General features: G+C 33.3%; 1 protein-coding gene across 1 annotated transcript in view; it reads left to right on the top strand.

The window, feature by feature from the left end:
* Positions 1-3,966: 3,966 nt before the first annotated feature.
* LOC113396445 (uncharacterized) overlaps positions 3,967-19,506 on the top strand; it is a 192,924-nt gene continuing 177,384 nt past the window's right edge. The window contains exon 1 of the mRNA XM_026634382.2: positions 3,967-4,032. The gene's annotated coding sequence lies outside the window, so the exon portion shown is untranslated. The remainder of the gene's footprint in view (positions 4,033-19,506) is intronic.

Genomic DNA, 19,506 nt, shown 5'->3' with positions numbered 1-19,506 from the left:
ATTGAAAAACGATGCGTGAAGAGGGATCTTACGGGCCGGCGTGGCGAGGGCGAATGGTGCCGTTCATTCTCACTGACTGTTTCACTCCACTATCACTTACCAGCAGCTGGAGTGGAGTCATATTATGCCTACCCGGTTAATATAAAAAAGATAGCCCATTTGCCAATCTGCCTACTTATATGCCTTAATCGTTTCGAAATGATTCAATTCATCAATTGATCACGTAATGAATGGAATAAAGAGACTCTGATGAAATAAGTCCCAAATCTTCTCCTCAATGTGAGAGGAGGTCTTAACCTAGCACTGGAATATTTACAGATAAATATTAATTTTTTTACAAACGAAATCGACAATCGTGACCTTGTTAATCATTATTTGTGACTTTGTCCGCAGGCATTGCTATAAATTAAGTCAATTTCGAGCGGAAATTTCAGTCTCGTGTCTAGTTTTCATTTGCCATCTATAATATTCCCCTTATAATTTATCTTGGAAACTACAACTACCACGCAGTGATAATATTATATTTCATATTATTGGATTAATGGAGCTATTGCACAGGTCTGGCAAATATTTCTTTAAAATATTTTAAAATCAAAATAATAGTATTCATTCAAGTAGGCTCCTTTAAGAACTTTTAAATTGTTATGATACTGGCTTAAATTGAATGCAACTGAAGTAAATGAGAGATCCTGTCTACTGCTATAGTCCTTGTCTCCTTTGCTCTCGTCCTCGAGAGGAGTCTTGGGAAGAAAATTTGGAGCATGTTTCATCATGCTACTCCATTACGAGTGCAGATGTGTGTATTCTTCACGATATTTGGCTTCACTTCAAATGGTTTAAATGTTTATATAGCGCTAATTTCTATCAAAATGTAGCCTATTCACCTTCCGCCTAACGCCATAAAAAAGGCAAAGTAAGATCTTAGAATTAAATGAAATCAAAGAAGATCCTCAAACATTATTTGTACAATCAAGGAGGCTATTCCAAAAGGGTTTAATTAAATAAAAATCAAGTAGCTTTTTTTCTCTTAATCTGCTTTTTTCCTGTTTGAAATTCCCAAAAGTAAAATCAACTTTCAATTTCAACTGAAATGCTTTTATCTTTTATTTTAAATCCCAATTTATGTTGATTGCTGGAATTTATTAATAGTTCTCTCTTGCGATTTCTGTACCCTGATGAATTTACTGCAATGCATTCGGTGATGTTATCTTAATAATCTGAATCTAAAGTATGTATTCCAAGAATTGTGTCTGAGATGGTATTGTAGAGAGGACCGCTGAGTTTTCATGTAATTGACAGTAAAGAAAAACGATGTGATGAACTTTCTTTCTTGTGTCACCGAAGTCTTATGGAGCAGCGTGGTGGAATCATCTTCAAACTATTTTGAAGGATATGAGATCTTTATCTAGTAATGGGACACATTTTGTACATACATACATATATTTTTAATAATAAACACGCTTATACGTTCCCTGATGAGCTAAGTACAAGCGATAGTCACTCACCATTAGATGAGCCTCCTTCTAGTTAGCCTCATATGCCACAACAAAAAAATTAACTCGTCGATAACTTACCTAGTTTCAATAACAGTAGTGATTTCTCCTTTAAAATCAAATTTAAAAAATATATTTATTTGCATAAAACATTTAAGTATATATTAGCCTTCCGATTTCTGCTTTTTTACGAGCAGACGCTCGTAAAACATTCATTCTCTATCGCTGAGACTTGACGCTCTTGGTTCAAGTTTTCTTGACGAAGTTGAATAAATTTTTTAGTAATTAAAATCAATAGTAATCCCACCCGACAAATGTGCAAGAATGGTTCGTGTAAAATATAATAATCAAAAAGTATAAACTTGGAATGTTATACAAAATGGAATATCATTTAAAACAAAATTATCTAAATCAATTTTTATTAATGGTAACATTATACAAAAACGTTGATTTTCGGCAGGATTATATTCGTTGTAAATAAAATTGTTATTTTTCTTTCGACTGAAACGAATCCTGTCGAGTCTGAAACTGACAGCTAACTTCGGATTGTATTTGACCTCAAAATATCGAACTGATTAACTTTACATAAAACTACAAAGGTTTTATTCATTTTCGTTACGGTATCATTAAAGCGTTGGCAACTTAATGTATTTGTAAATTAATTATCTGTAGGTATGGGAATTGGGTATGTGGTGATTAATTTGTCTTTTTTTTTTAATTTAGAATATTTGTACTATGAACAAAATGTCTATAGAGCGGATCATTATTAAATATATTATATCAGCAAAAACCCACCTTACATTGACATGCCAGTACAAGTGTAAAGTCTTAGTTTTTAATATTAAACCGGTCTAATTATAGTTTAATTAAAAACATATTAATCTAAATTAACTTTGTTCAATTTATAAATAAACTTCAATTAGATAGAATAGAATTAGAGATACATTAAATATGTCATTGACCTTGCTCGATTGCGCGTTACAGACAAATATGCTGCGCGAAAATCTCACACTAACCTTATGACCTGTATTTGCGGAGAAAAATGTCACAGGTCTGTTTGTGATTTTTAAGTGGCAGAGGGTTGGAACGCGATTCGCAATCAATTACGTTAATAATATCTAATTGATGGTCTGCAAAAATAAGGCGAAGGTTCCCTTTAGTATTTTGTTACTTAATATTTTTTCGTAAATAAATAAATCTTGTGATAGATAGCTTGGGAAAAAAAAAGAAAAATCAGAGGGAAATAAATATGCGGAGGCATATTTTATGTATTTATTTCTATTACTAATAATTGCTTTTTTTTTTTTGAAGTAGAGCTAATGCTTTATCTAATTCAGGTTAGTCGAAACTGGATGTCATGTGATGTAGTTATTATTAACTTTTTCCGAGAAAAAGGAATAAATGTAACTCAAATGAAGCCGTTTTACGTGTTCGTGTGTGTGATAAGTCACTTTATACCTATTGACTCCCACCACATAAAGATCGAGATCGAGAGAAAGAAGTCAATTTCCAATTGAATATTGATGATTTAAAATTCAAGCATTAGAGGTATATTTTACTTGGTGGTAGGGCTTTATACGAGCCCGTCTGGATAGGTACCACCCATTCATCAGAAATTCTATCGCCAAACAGTAGTACTCAGTATTGTTGTGTTTCGGTTTGAAGGGAGACGGACAGTATAACTACAGCCACAAGGGACATAACATCTTAGTTCCCAATGGTTGGCGCATTGGTGATGTAATGAATGGTTAATATTTCTTACAGCGCCATTATTTATGGGCGGTGGTGACCACTTACCATTAGGTGGCAGGTTGTTATGAGTAAGTTGGATTTATGTTGATATTGTAGCACTAGAATTAGAATGGACAAAGAGAGTGACTCATATAACCTCCCCACTTCATGGGCAGGAAATGCATAAATGGGACTTCCAGCAATTGGCATTAAAAATATGTCATCATCATCATGTCAAAAAAACATTGATAAATATATATTAGGCATATTACTCAATACAAGATTATATTAATGATAAAATGTGTGGACTTAGCAATTTTAGATATTTAGGCAGGATATATAAAAAAATCGTTGTACTTTACTGACACACTCTGTAATTAAAATCGTGGAAAAGAGTAACTATTGAGTTCCGTGCCGGTTCTTCTCGGTAGAATCTACTTTCCAAACCGGTTGTTGCTTTAAATTTAATTCAACACATGACGATTCAAAAGTGCTTTCATGAGCCCACTTGAATAAAGGATATTTAGATTTTGAGTTAAGCAAAATCACATAAATAATTTCATACTGGTTTTTACAGTTTTTTATTTTATCTAATATTATAAATGTGAAAGGGTTTGTTTGTTTGTCTTTTATGTCTTATCTAAAATGAAAAGGATACAGAGTGCCAAAGACCTGACTTTCCACCCACACGTGGCCGCAGCCTATGACAAAGATTATTTGAAACATTGTATTTCATTTGGAATTTATTTAACAAATTTAATTTTGTTTCAGATTGGACGTTCGACACACGTGTTTGCATCTGACAAGGGTATGCGCAATGTATTTACCCTACTTCAACGCTCTTGAAATAAAGCACTACTAACCAAAATATATTCAAATATGGGCAGTTTTTTTGATTCCTGTAATAGGTATGAATGTTCAGTCAGAGTTGAATAGAGAATACGAGATTTTTAATTCAAATCAATCAATAGTCTTAATTCTCAGCTTACTCTACTAATATTATAATATTATTTTACAACCTGGAAATTTCGTTTCTTAAACTAAATCATAATAATGACACAAAAAACACATTACTTACATTGAAATTACATTAATAAATACAATAATCAACGTAATAACTAAACAAACCCTTATGTATATCGGCTGACCGACTTCGTTTACGGCGGCCTCAAGGGATTTCAGGGACAAGGGACGCACATCGGATTAGGATAACGTCGGAAAGGTTGAAGTGCTATGCAAAGCACGTGATCTTCGTCCGTCGACAATGTCGCACGCTGAGGACTTAAAAATCCAGTTTCGCTTCTCTGTTTGAACTTAAGACTGAAGTACACGAAAAGGGTCATATTGGGTTTTGTTGAATTTTTTGCTTATTTCTCATTTTATTGCTCATAAGTATGGATAATGAAAGTTCAGTACATTTTTATAAAAAAAAAAAAACAATAAATAAAAATAAATTGAATAACAAAGTATCAGAAAAATATGCAGTTACTTGATGTTATTTGAAACGGCGCAGTACCAACTGTTTTACGTGCTTGGAAAACAAACACGGCAGTATACAGACTCCCAGTGACTTTTATTGCCCTTAATGTGGTCTGTACCCAGAGCCTTGGGATCTGCGGCCTTATCTATACAGCCACTAGACCAAGGAGGCTGTCGATGAAAAGCCTGTTTTAGGTATAATATATATTTAAAGAAAAAAAAACATACATATATAACAACAAGAACTGCAGGTGGTCTATTAAATCTGATATACTTACTTGATATTGTTACTCGAAGGCAAGGTCACACACCAGCGTTGCAGAACTACCGATAGTTTGACTATCGATAGTTGACCTCGAAAACTATTTAGGATATCGATAGTATCGCTAGCTCTCTGTAAGCAATACTATCGATAGTATCGATAGTTTTGGACTATCGATAGTTTAGGTTAAAAGTAATGGGTTTTGCAATACTTTTGATAGTATTGACACGTGACAATACTATCAATAGACTATGAATACTATTGCTAACATCTTAACTATCGATAGTCTATCGATAGTGGACTATCGATATGCAACACTAGTCACAACTGCTCATAGGAGTTTTCACCTTAAAAAAATACCTATTACTTACATCGTTAATGTGGTTCAAAACAAAGAAACCAAGATGTCACTTGTGCCTCTAGCTGCACTGGCTCACTCACCCTTCAAGCCGGAATACAATAATAACAATTATTTGTGTTTATCTATAAAAGATGAATGCTCTTACTGACTTTTCACAGAGGCGTGACTTATCTCCGAATTCTCCACACAAACTCTTAGTATATCTCTTATAGTTTGCCTTTGAGGAAAGTTCAAGTTAAGTTATAAGTTAATCCATGGGTTAGAAGTTGGAATCTTTGTGTGAAGCGTAACTTAATAATTGTATTACATTAACTTATTATAAGTTACAGGCAAATGATCAATTAAAGAGGGTATTATTTAATCAAGGAGTTTATTACATTTGCCAATAGTTACTATAATACATAAACCATGATGGCCCAGTGGTATGAACTTGTGCATCGCGATTGAAGGTTGCGGGTTCAGACCCAGGTACGTAACATTGAGTTTTCACGGGCTCTATGTGTATTTTTAATTCATCATATCTGCGGTCAAGGAAAATATTGTGAATTGCACAGGCGTGGGATGAATTATTGGATGTAAATTTTTTAAAAGTTGAAAGTTATAGATCAATCAAAATATACCTTATTCAAATGGGCATAAGAACCATCGAAACAAAATTTTAAAAGGTTATATTAAATTCAATATTAGCTATTTACGACGTCGATGTACCACCGACCATGACGTTATGTCACTCATAATTCAAACCAATTCACAACAATTCTACGTATAGCTGTTAAAATATTTGGTGCCTATCCAGATCCAGCAAAAAGTCCATAAAAATTAACAAATACAATTTCCATTTTATGATATATCAAAACTTTGTTAACACGTTAAGGGGCTAGACAGAAACGAATCAAATTATAATAAACATATCCAAGGGCAAGTTTGTTTATCATAAATGTTGTACAGTTTGTCGCGTCATGTCTCATGAGAACATTACAGTTAGTAATTTTAACCACTTTGAGTAGAAGAGACATACGGCTCTTTGATGTCGGCGTCGTTATAACAAGATACCGTACTGTCTTTGTATTTACAAGATGTGTTGAAAGCATAACACTGAGAAGTATGACCCAGTGGTTTGAACGCGTGCATTTTAACCGATGATTTCGGGTTCAAACCCAGCCAGGCACACTGAATTTTCATGGGCTTCATTTGTATTTTTAATTCATCTCGTGCTCGGCGGTGAAGGAAAACATCGTAAGGAAACCTGCATGTGTCTAATTTCAACGAAATTCTGCCACATGTGTATTCCGACAACCCGCATTGGAGCAGCGTGGTGAAATATGCTCTAAAACTTGCTCCGTCTGAACCGGAAGTACCGTTTCCATAATTCTCTACCAGCACACGTGCTCCTCTCCTCTTTTAGGCATCTTGCCGGCCGACATGGCGAGGGCGACTAGTACAGTTCATTCTCTCTGACTGTACTGGCCGTCTTCGTGTTTGGACTTCACTGCCACTTACCACCAGTTGGAGTGGTATGACTCCAATTTGTATGAGCCAGAACCTCAAACGTCAAGGGATTCATTGGAAAGCATAAATTATTCTCTTTATTTAACTCAGTAAATACAATATATACCTTTTATAGATATTTTTTAAATTATCATTTACTGTTCGATGTGTGCGAATTTTTTAAGTTGCTTAGCTTAAGCTTTTGACGCAATAACTTTTTTTTTTTTCAATTAAACATGTAATTTTCGATTAATCTAACTTAAATCATATGAGCGCCTTGAACGTAAGTAATGACGTTTAAGTATTCTCTAATAAATCGCAAATCCGATCTCGAGACGAAGAATGACCCTCCTATCTCCAGTGGACGATCGCGATCAAATAATAAATCTCTTCTGATGTGTAATGAACTTTACAAATTTAACCGCAGTTAAAAAAAAAAAGATTTTGATTTGACTAATTTAAGTTTTTTTTTTTCATTAAAGACAGACTTGTTTAATAAGAATTACTAATTAAATAGTTGATTCATTTCTTTAGTCGACACACAAATATTTAAATTATGAAATTACAAACATGTATTTGATGTAACGCATACACAATAACAAAATGAATTACGCTTATCGTCTACTGTAAGCGTAATTCAGTTTATTTCCTACAAACATTGTATTAAATATTTGGTAATAAATTAGGTTACTATACTATGGATAGCTATTATTAAAAAATACTTTAAAATGAAATGGAACGAGAGAGGATTTTGAAAAACTGTTACAATAAAAGAGCGTGATCATTGTTTTAATGTTTTGCACTTAGCACGTTTGTCTTCTAGACCGATATTTCATTCAACATGAAAGTGGATTTTATAGCACTCCGTAGCTATACAAGACAAAGTAATAGATACCATAAACACGACTTTGATATACCAAAATCTTGATAAGGCGTCTGCTTCAGAGACAACGGCTTGAAGGAGAAATTTCCGTTCCTTGATAAATGTCAGGTTTGGGCAAATTTCGATTTAGTTTGAACTTTGAATTCGCTGATATTAATATTGGTATATCATGTACGTTTTGGGTTAGATTTAAGTCTTTAGATGGCGAGATGCAAATCCCTGTAAATGAGGATTATTTCTTTTCGTCTTTTCTATTGGTTTTAAAGTTATTTTAAGATTTAATTAAATTTAAATCAAATCTCATCGAATACTTCCAACGTCTTTATTGAATACTATAAACCCAAATTCGCTTTCACTCAAGAATAAAGTTGTTTTCGAACAGGGAAAAAACATTTAGAATTGGATCATTAGTTCGGGAGACAAACAAAATAAAATTACCTCTTTATAATATTGGTAAAAATAGTCGAATTACCCATTTGAACAGCCTGGCACGCCATCACGTAGATTTTGAAAATTAAAACTATATCAAGTATAAAATTTAACATATACGTGACTGGTAAAATATATAGATTTTCTAAATAACATCACACTTCTATTGGAATTATATGTTAATATGAAGGCGGTCTTCTCATATCTACATATATCATGAGGCAAAACGTTTGCAGTGAAAACGGTTTCAGTTTAGCCCTGTACGAACACATAACGCGACAAGAACGCGTGAGAAATGGCAAAAGCGAATTCATTCCCCATGGAATACCTAAAAGCGGCTTATTCTGATTTTCCACCTTTATTGAAACCGGTTAGCTCTGAAGTTAGAGTAACCCGTTTACACAATGTGACAGAAATTACGCTGGAAGGTAGCTGTATAGAGCTATTAAAGTGTCACGTCTAGCGCAGTACTGTGTTGCCTTTAAAATTGGCCATTCATTGCCGGGAGCTGTCTGACGAACGTGGAGGTAGAATTAGGCAAAAGAATTTGTGATTCAAAGTCCACATCTTGTTTTTTTGTTTACATGTTGTAAACAAAATGTAAATAAAACAAATACTCGTTACTTGTACATAATCTCTGTTCAATAAATATTATGTAAGAGCCGAGATGGCCCAGTGGTTAGAACGCGTGCATCTTAACCGATGATTTCGGGTTCAAACCCAGGCAGGCACCACTGAATTTACATGTGCTTAATTTGTTTATAATTCATCTCGTGCTCGGCAGTGAAGGAAAACATCGTGAGGAAACCTGCATGTGTCTAATTTCAACGAAATTCTGCCACATGTGTATTCCACTAACCCGCATTGGAGCAGCGTGGTGGAATATGCTCCATACCTTCTCCTCAACGGAAGAGGAGGCCTTAGCCCAGCAGTGGGAAATTTACAGGCTGATTATGTTATATGTAAATATTATGTACACGTTCATCGATATAATATTTTCTCATCGCGTCACAACATTGTTTAGCTATTCATCTGCTGAACAGCATTTGTACTCAGAGCCGTGCATTTATTATAATTATTATTTATTGATGGCATAGGTTGGCGGACGAGCATATGGACCACCTGATAGTAAGTGGTCACCACCCCCATAGACAATGGCGCTGTAAGAAATATTAATCATTCCTTACATCCTTGGGAACTAAGATGTTATATACCTTGTACCGCTCACCCTTCAAACCGAAACACAACAATAATAAGTACTTTTCATAACGGTAGTATATCTGATGAGTGGGTGGTACCTACCCAGACGGGCTTGCACAAAGCCCTACCACCGAGTACATTAATTGTATTCGCAAATAAAATAATAAACTAAATTTATTTCAGAAATTTTCATATTTATTTTGTGATAAAAATATCGAAAAGGTTACACGTGTAATTAGTTGTCACCGTGACCTGATCCGATTGCGTGATGAGCTGTCAGCGTAGCAATAATACAATTTCGTTGTGAAACTTTTATTACATGGCATTTTCCATTTAGACGCTGATACTGCTTTTGTAATTATGTATGTAAAGAAATAGTATCTTTTTTATGTATAAACTCAAGTTTGAATTTGAGGGCAAAGTTCGGTTATGCAAATTGATTAAAGAAAATCAGATGTATTAACTACTGAAATACTTAATATTCTTTCCGTTTCTTCTCAGTAGAGTCTATCATTTCGAACCGGTGACAACTTAAAATTAGATTTAATCAATTTATTTCAATTTAGCCGATTCAATTAAAATATGATTTTATTTAGATTTTTGTGATTTTGTTCTGAGTTTGCTACAAGCTTCAATTTTTTTTTTTTATCAAATCAAATCAATTTTATGCAAGTAAACTTCACAACGAAGTATTTTTGAACCGTCGATATTAAAAAACTACCACCGTTTCGGAAAGCAGCCTCCAGAGAGAAGAAACGGCAAGAAACTCGCATAGTTGCTCTTTTCAAATAAACAGATTTACAATGCTGTTTTTTTTACAAAAAATAAATCTTTAATAATACTCTTATATATAATACTCTTTTAATGAATAATAAGACTTATTTATTAATTTAGTCTTAATAAACTTTTTAAATTTCGTAAATGGTAAATTGTTTACATTTCCCGGTATCTTATTATATATGCGTATACCATTGCCCAAAAACGTTCTCTGTACCGTATGCAAACGGAAAGTAGGGGTTACAAGTTTATTCTTATTTCTTGTATTAATAGTATGTATATCAGCTTTTAGTCACCTTCACAACTATGGGGAAAAAAATTATATTATTATAAAACAAGAAAAATATTCAAAATAGCGCTATATATTACAAAGAGGATTACCCACAAAAAGTTTTAGAGAAGAAAAAACAGCTGCAACCAGAACTATTAAAATATAAAGCAGAAGGCAAAAAAGCAATAATTAAATACGATAAAATAATACTTTTAAACTATCATATCCCCAATAAAATCCCTAGTAGCAGACAACAAACAAAGAAACGCAACCTAGAAATTTCCCCAAAGCAAGACGGAACAACTGTCCAAAACCAAGCTTCAAAAAAGAATAAAATCACTGCCTTTATAAAACAAAGAAATGATTCTGAACATTTCACCAATACAAAAACTCCTACACCCAGCTCCTAGCAATTAAAGGGCCCTCTACCACTCAAATACTCAACACGGTTGGTTACCGCGGGGGAGAAGAAAGAAATAGATTCTTCTCTTGACCACAACCCTTCAAAACAACAACAAGACGCTTTAAAGAATAAGAAAAATGAAATTGATCTCCTCATCGGCACATACAATGTAAGAACTCTGGCAAGTACGGCAAAACTCATCGAACTTATGAACGCCCTCAACAATGTTAAATACGATATCATCGGATTGTCAGAAATGAGAAGAGTCGGATATGGCATAGACGAATACGACGATTTCATGTTATGTTACAACGGACAGACAAAGGGAAGATATGGAGTTGGCTTCATCATAAAAAAGTACCTGAAATCTTATATCAAAAGCTTCATAGGTTTGTCCGACCGAGTAGCACTGTTAGATATAGATATAAACGATACACCAATCACTATTATCCAAGTATACGCACCCACAGAAGAGTCTGAAGAAACAGAAATCAAATCATTTTACGATACTTTACATAGAGCTCATGAAAACTCAAGTAAAAATATAATAGTTATGGGCGACTTCAACGCAAAATTAGGACAAAGGGGTACCAAAGGAAACGAACTTCTTGGACTTTTCGGATTAGGAAAAAGAAGTCCTAGAAGACAATTGTTAATACAATACGCTCAAGAATACAATTTATCCATTATGAATATTTTTTATAAGAAAAAGTTTAGTCAAAAATGGACGTGGAAGTCACCAGATCAGAAAACCATGAATGAAATAGATTACATTCTTTCAAATTTTCCAAACAAATTCAAAGATGTACATGTTTTGAATCAGATCAAGTTCCCATCGGACCACAGAATGGTCAGATCAAAAATGTCTCTTAAACAAATGAAAAGAAGCCGAGTAAAGTACAAATGCCCTACATATACCCTAAAAAATCAAAACGAACAACAACTTAGAAGAAATAACTAGAAGGATAAACATGACATGGCAAAAATACTGGGTTAACAAAGAGATAATGAAAGGAGACATGCAGCTTTCTGTGAACAAGAAAGTAATAGACAGTAGCATTCTTCCCTGTCTAACATATGGCTCAAAAACCTGGACGTATACGAAACAGGCAAGGGAAAAAATTAGAATATGTCAAGCCGCCATGGAACGATCCATATTAGGTATACGAAAGAAAGATAAAATACGCCACACCAAGATAAGACAAAAAACAAAACAAATAGATTTCTTAATTCACTCCATGCAACTAAAATGGAAATGGGCAGGTCATATAGCCAGAACAACGGACACTCGATGGGTGAAGCGTGTCGTCGTCCTATGGAAAGGACCAAAGGGAAAAAGGAAAAAAAAAAGCCGCCCTTGTAGAAAATGGACCGACGACATCAAAGATACAGCAGGAGACAAATGGCAATCAAAGGCGGAAAATAGAAAACAATGGACAAAGTTGGAGGAGGTCTTCACCCGCAGGGGGTTTCTCATCTCATAAATGTAATAAAAATAAGAATATTATAATAAAAAAAAAAAAACAAAAATAATGTTAATTAAAAATATAACTTACATACAAATACTGTAAATATATATATATATATATATATATATATATATATATGTATATGTATATGTATATATATTACTGTAATTGAAAATGAGAAAATAAAAAGGCTTATTTATTATTGTATCAGCTTTTATGGAATACTTTTGTATATTCTTCTCTATAAACATTATATTATCATAAATATATTGTGAAGCAGCCGTTAATACACCTATTTCTTTAAATTTTTCGCGTAATGATGTCCTAGAGCTAATATTATAAATAGTTCGGATAGCTCTTTTCTGCAGATTAAATACTATTTCAATATCTGCTGCATTCAACATAACAACATTCCATATGACATGAGACTGTGAAAATTACTAAAATAAACTAGTCTAGCAGTACTTATGTCCGTGAGTTTTCTTATTGTTTTTATTGCATAAATGGCACTACTTAGTTTCCCTGCTAGGGCATACAAATGGTATCTTTCCTTATCTTTTCCCAGTATTGGAATACTGTTTCCGAAAGTTCATTAAAGAGCAAAGAGACTTTTATTATTCATCCTTGATTTTTATCGCTTTTAAAAATGTATTAATTAGTTAAACAAAAGAATCATCTCGATTTTTGAAGTATCCACTACCCTTTTCAACAATTTCTGTCCATAAATAACAGAAGGCTCCTCAACCACTTAGTGAATGAGTTACTTTTAATACTTACCCAAACTTTTTAAGAGCCCTTAATAAATTCATGAAACTGGAAAGTTCTCAAACGTTGGCCAATTTTGAATTTTTTAAGGCTAGCCGACTTCCAAGGTTAATGCCAACTTTGTAAATTTGAGGACCAACTTTTCAGAATTGATTCAATTGTTGGAATCTGATGTTTTTTGTTTGGAGTGAGTAATTTTACAAGCAAAGAAAAACAGATGCTAATGAAGTAAATTTTTGCTTTTGTTCAACATTTTTTACGGACTTCATTTTTATTCATATTTAACGTTTGATGTAAATCTACTAATGACCCCGGCTTATTTAGTAGAACACTCTGATTTTGATCGACGCTCAGACTTATAAATAAAAAAATACTGACGAGGGAATTCCTCTTGCAGTAAATGAATTAAATTATTGAGGGAACCGCTTGGTTGAGGAAGTTCAAAGGAACGGTTATCGATTTTGTTCCGTAACACTTTACGCAGAAGAAGCGTTACTTAATATAATAGTAATTGTTGCAATGTAAATTCACCCTCGCCATCGAGGGAGGTCTGAGCCCAGTTTTCCAGGGAAGTTCTGAAACATCACACCACTTTATTGTGAGTTCGCTGGCTGATGACGAACTGTTACTTACTTATTCCATATAGAAAGTTAAGTTTTTTCAACGCTAGATCTTCTTGTAAAATTTTCCTTTATTAAATTGAACTAATTAATTAATTTCTAGAAAATATTTGATAAGGAAAAAAGATGTTAGTTGCTGTTAGTAATTATCGTCACATTTATAAAACTCTTAAAAAAAAAAACTTTATTGTAATTCTTCTTCCTAACTTGTTAAATCCTACTCAGTCCCTGTAAGGGATTTTAGGCCTTAAATTATTTCAACATTAAGAATGTTATTCCTATCTATTTAAATGTTACCGAATTACATAACCTAAAATACGACTTACGTAATCAGAAACCAGGGCTTACCTCAAGGGATTAACAATTGTCATTGATTAAGTGCTTTGACGTTATAATCCTGAGATATTTCACTCAAAGGGCGTCTGAATAGAAACCAATTAGTAATTTATATTACCTACCAATTACTATACCACTCCTTGGTAGTGACGCAAAGCCAAGATAAGGTATCACTACAAAACTCCATTCGTTTTAAATATCAAATTACACTATTAAAATACGTCATCACAACTGGATATATTTATATATCCACGGCATGATACTAAGCATGATTATAGGTCTCAACGAACAATATTATTGCTTCGCCCTCGCCAAGAATAAGATATCCTAGTTTTGCTAAGTCATCGTTTCCATTCAAGAACAAATACTAATGCTTCGAACGTACGACCGTACTGGAAAATATTATAAGGAATTCTTTGAGATTAATCCTGCCTCTTGTGTTACTAATCTCAAAGTGATCGAGTATGGTAGAATGCCAAATGTTCTAAAAATGAGTGCAAGTAATTCCTCGCAATAGAACATTTACTAATAACGACGTCTAATTTCTAAAGATTAAATTTTATTTTATTTAAATCACAGTTCTATTGCATTTACAATGGATTGATAAAAGAAAACTAACTTTCCACTTACACAGATCGAAGTGCGAATTCCTAACATAAATTTAGACGACAATTAGCCCCAATTTATCTCCAGATCAAGTCGCCTTATATATTCGACCATTACAGCACCGAACAACTTTGTTCTTATCTAAATAATCACTATACATTCGAATGCTGTTCCAGCTTTGAAATACCAATGTTTTATACCCACAACAATGTCTCAGTAAAAGCTTTCACACCTTTGGATTTAACTTAATTATATTTGTAACATATTCATTAAATGAGGACTTCATTCTTCTTCGATTCATCTTTACTGATTTATTTTTTGCCACGGTTGTCTATCAAAATGACTAACCAACTTTTGGTAGACTGGTGCAGATGACTAAACTGGTGCTCATATGCAGTCTTATAATTTGTTGTTTTTTTTTATGGAATGATAGGCGAACTACATTTAGGCTCATCTGATGGAAAGTTACTACTACCACCCATGCACAGCAAAAAACCGTGGGTACGTGGCTGCGTGAGGCAGAGAATGACTGAAAAATCGCGTTGTTTTGGAATCCAAGAAAATTCTGGACAATCTTTTGGGCCGATGATTTCACGTGTTTCTCAAGACGTAGAAATAACCTAAGGTTGTCACTGACACTTTTTTTGATAAAAAACCTCATTTTTAATAAGGGACGTTCTGTACGTGAATAGGAACGGATCTTTTATATTTCTTACATACTCAATATCTCTGGGCAGGGCAGCCACTTACCAACAAGTGGCAACTTACCATCATAAAAAAAACATGCTGTGTTTATGTGAAACAATTATTGAAATGTATATGCATGAAAAACATAGAGTATTTATTTTAAATGATTAATATCGATGTCAATATTTTATTGTTATTTTTAATTGAAATTCTGTTTTAGAATTCGATGTGTTTTTCGTTCAAGATTAAAAAATGCAATCCTTTTAAAGCATTATTCAGTTGTGATGGTATTTTTATTGTTTCGGAGCGTTTAACATATTTGTACAAAGCGAGCAAGATAAATATTTTATTTACTATAAAAAGGTTACATAAATAAACACGAAAAACTATTTTATAATTAAACTGAATGTATCGTAAGTTTGTAAATAAACCGTTATTTTTTTACAAGCTACGTACTGATAGTATCAGTACTGTATTGTGGTATGGTTGAGTTCTATGCCACGCTAGAATAAGTCTATATGTTTTTTATGAAACATTACTCCGATCAAGTGATCTTTGATTTCAATCTCGGATTATTCTAGCAATGTAATTACTTTGCCATCGTTTTAATTACAGAGTATGTCAATGAAGTACAATTAAATTATAATAAATAGTTATTATCAGTTTATCTTACATAGAACATGCTATCGCAGACTCCTCTGTAGGATTGTTTAAGACCTGAGATTTAGAATATTGTTTTAATATATGCTAGTTTAACCAGCGATAGCCAGGACATACATCATCATAGTTCATACATTTCTTATAAATTATACATACAAACATTTCTTGTATATTCGTTCTTTTTATTTATGAAAACCGTATCATAAACCGCTTAGTAGTTTTAAGGAAGAAAACGGATATAAAGGCATAACATAAATTATATTCAAATATTCAAAATTATATTCTTATATTCAATTATCAAATATTCCATATTAATAATAGTACATTTATTATTATTATTTTGAAATACTAATAAAAACGATACGACTATTGTTTCAAAATGAAAAGTGTTTATAAAAATTCTCAGTAAACGTTAAAAGAATATAAACTCTGAAGATTCCTTGAAGAATAAATATTTATTACAACATTAAAACGTCTCAACGTCCATTATTTTCCAATTTGCGACAACCGACCGACGCTAGCCTTCACTTAATTTTGTTCTAGATAAAGGCATTGCAATTTATAAGTAACTTTTTGTTAAAGAATTTACTAGTAGCCTTGTATCTATTTTAAATTCAATACATTAAAACGTGTCTTTAGTATATTCAGTACTAGTTGCGCTTTTGTATATTTTATAATACTTACATTAAATTACATTAGCAGCCCGTAAATGTCCCACTGCTGGGCTAAGGCCTCCTCTCCCTTTGAGGAGAAGGTTTGAAGCATATTCCACCACGCTGTTCCAATGCGGATTGGTGGAATACATATGTGGCAGAATTTCCTCACGATGTTTTCCTTCACCGCCGAGCACGAGATGAATTATAAACACAAAAGCACATGAAAATTCAGTGGTGCCTGGCTGGTTTTGAACCCAAAATCATCGGTTAATTATTTATTATTATTATTTTATAATAAGTTAAATTTATTTTATACGTCACACTTGGAGTCACATGAAGGAAATTAAGACGAGTTTCATCTTAGACTCAAAAACTTTACGTAAGCCCGTTTTTTGCGTTTTAATCTAGTGTCGTAATATTTAATATTGTTGTGTTCCGGTTTAAAGAGTGAGTGTGCCGGTATTATTACAGGTATCCTACAAGGGACATACAGTCTTAGTTCCCCAGGGATAGGTGATGTTTTGTAAAGTGCCATTGTCTATAGCGGTGGTGACCACTTACCATCAAGCGACCAATTAACTCGTCCATTTACATATATATGCCAATAAGAGTGTAAATAGAAAAACAAACCGTAAACAATAAATCTAAATCTTTCGTTCATTATACAAACATTGCATTTTATGCCTGCATGTAATGTTGCATATCAATAGTCTATCGATAGTTAAGGTGTTAACTATAGTATCGATAGTATCGATAACTCCCCATGAGCAACACTATTGATAGTATCGATAATAACGATAGTTTTGTACTATCGAGAGCCAGGTATTTTTGAGTAGTATTACTTTCTCAAAATAAGTTATTTATTTAGCCAGGTCGTTACCTTATATTTTAATAAGTTTAATTAAATTTGCGCCAGTGAAGAGTATAAGAATTAATACATTTGGTACTTTTTTTTCGAATTAGGAAAAAAGTATTAAAGTATACCTTCAAGTTTATAAATTCTGTGTGAAGTGTAAAATTTACATAATTACATACGAACGTCGATGTCCAGAGACGCCTTTCAAAAAAATATCAATATTCAATGATAAATCAGAGCCTCTATTCAAGAAACATTGACGAGAACTTTCACTTTGTTCTCAAAATTCATTCACTGACTATCGATAGTCGAAAATTATCGATACTATCTTAGTATTGCCGTTGCCAATAGTATTGCTTGCAGAAATCTATCGATACTATCGATATTCGATAGTCAAATTATCGATAGTTCTGCAACACAGCCTGCATGTAATCATCCCAACGCTTAAGGTCTCATTTTAATTTAAAGGGAATGTTGATTAACCATGTTATTATCCGACAAAGTTAACATGCTTTTTAACCGACTTCAAAAAGGAGGAGTAAGGTGGAGTCTGTGTTTTTTTAGATGATGAAGAAAACAACCTATTGGTCTTGGGAACTCAATTATTACTTTTTTTTTCTTTTCCTGAATGTTGTAGTGCTCTTGGCCCTCCTGGCCTTTACAGCGTTACCGGACTTTGGGGCGAGTGCAAGACTCAGCCTTGAAATTGAACCCTTTCGAGCTCTAGAGTGACGTTCGTCTTGAGGATGTCTCCTATGAAATCGCACCTCGGCTCAGCACGTAGTCGGTGGGGTGAAATTATTACTTATAGTATTAATTTAAGACAATAATAGCGCGATTTAAAGTACTATTAACGCCATCTTTTGATAACAAAAAACACTAATTGTTCACGATGTCCATTACCGCTGAGAATGATGAATGATAATCAAGCCCCGAATACTTAACATTTTTATGGTAATACATAAAACTATTTCGTAGATATAAATAACAATCTTATATTTTCTAAAGTAGTATATGATTTTCGAAATCGAAAAGCCAACGGTGTAATTTGGCTTCAATAACGAATGAGCCAGTGTTGCGAGCCGAATCAAATACCGATTGGTTTCACCTCATTTCATTCGTTCAGATCTCGGTCAATTGAATGATCCGGCGTTTACGCTTGGGAGGCTGACGTGCAATTTTTACAACTAGGACATGTTACTCAGACGAGCGTTGGCAATAGTGGACAGCGTTTACAGATAACTTTAATAAATATATTTAAGCAGACTCTTACAAGTCACTTAATATATTTTTTTTTTTTGATGAAAATTGGCATGAAGCAAGTTTGAACTTTAAAATGGACATTGTTTATGCCTAACCTTTGACAATCAACTCCAAAACACACACGCCGCGACAACTAGTCCAAAAAATAAAAAAAAAATCCACGCTTGAATGTGACTTCTAATAATGTTAAATAATTATATGCTTTTATTTCTTAACTGTAAATTTATTTAATATTAAGGAACAATTGCGTTGTACGGGATATTATAAAAGTAATGACTTTTTCGATCAATACATCACTCGTGAATTGTTGACAGCGGACTTATGGTGACACGCCATTTTAACAATGTAGCATTTCACATTCTGATATTACACGCTCGTGTTGTGAGGTGAGTTTCGAGGTTCGTCAATACCTATACAGCTTAAAAAAATATAAGAATTCTTTCGCTGGTTCTTCTGATTCTTTCCGAACTGATGTTAGGTCTTTCACAATCTAAATATAACTGTAACGGTTCTATATATTCATAATTCTTTGGAAGAGTTTAGTGACATACACGTAGCGTATCACTAAACTGTTGCTAAACGGCTCTACCAATTTTAATGAAAATTGTTGTATATTTGACTAGGTGTTTTGTATGTACCATATTATAGGCGAACGGTCAAACTAGTCTAAGGGTAAGTGACCTCCGTTCATAGACATGGGCGCTGTAAGAAATTTCAACCATTCCTTACATAACCAATGCTTGTTGCACTGGTTTAGTTTCCAATGTTTTATTATTATTGTCAAATGTAAATGTAAGGATTATTATTATAG

Source organism: Vanessa tameamea, chromosome 22, assembly GCF_037043105.1.
Source record: "Vanessa tameamea isolate UH-Manoa-2023 chromosome 22, ilVanTame1 primary haplotype, whole genome shotgun sequence".
In the NCBI taxonomy this organism is placed as follows: domain Eukaryota; kingdom Metazoa; phylum Arthropoda; class Insecta; order Lepidoptera; family Nymphalidae; genus Vanessa; species Vanessa tameamea.
Note: the sequence above shows the minus strand (reverse complement) of the source record. Positions and strands in the feature narration are given on the sequence as shown.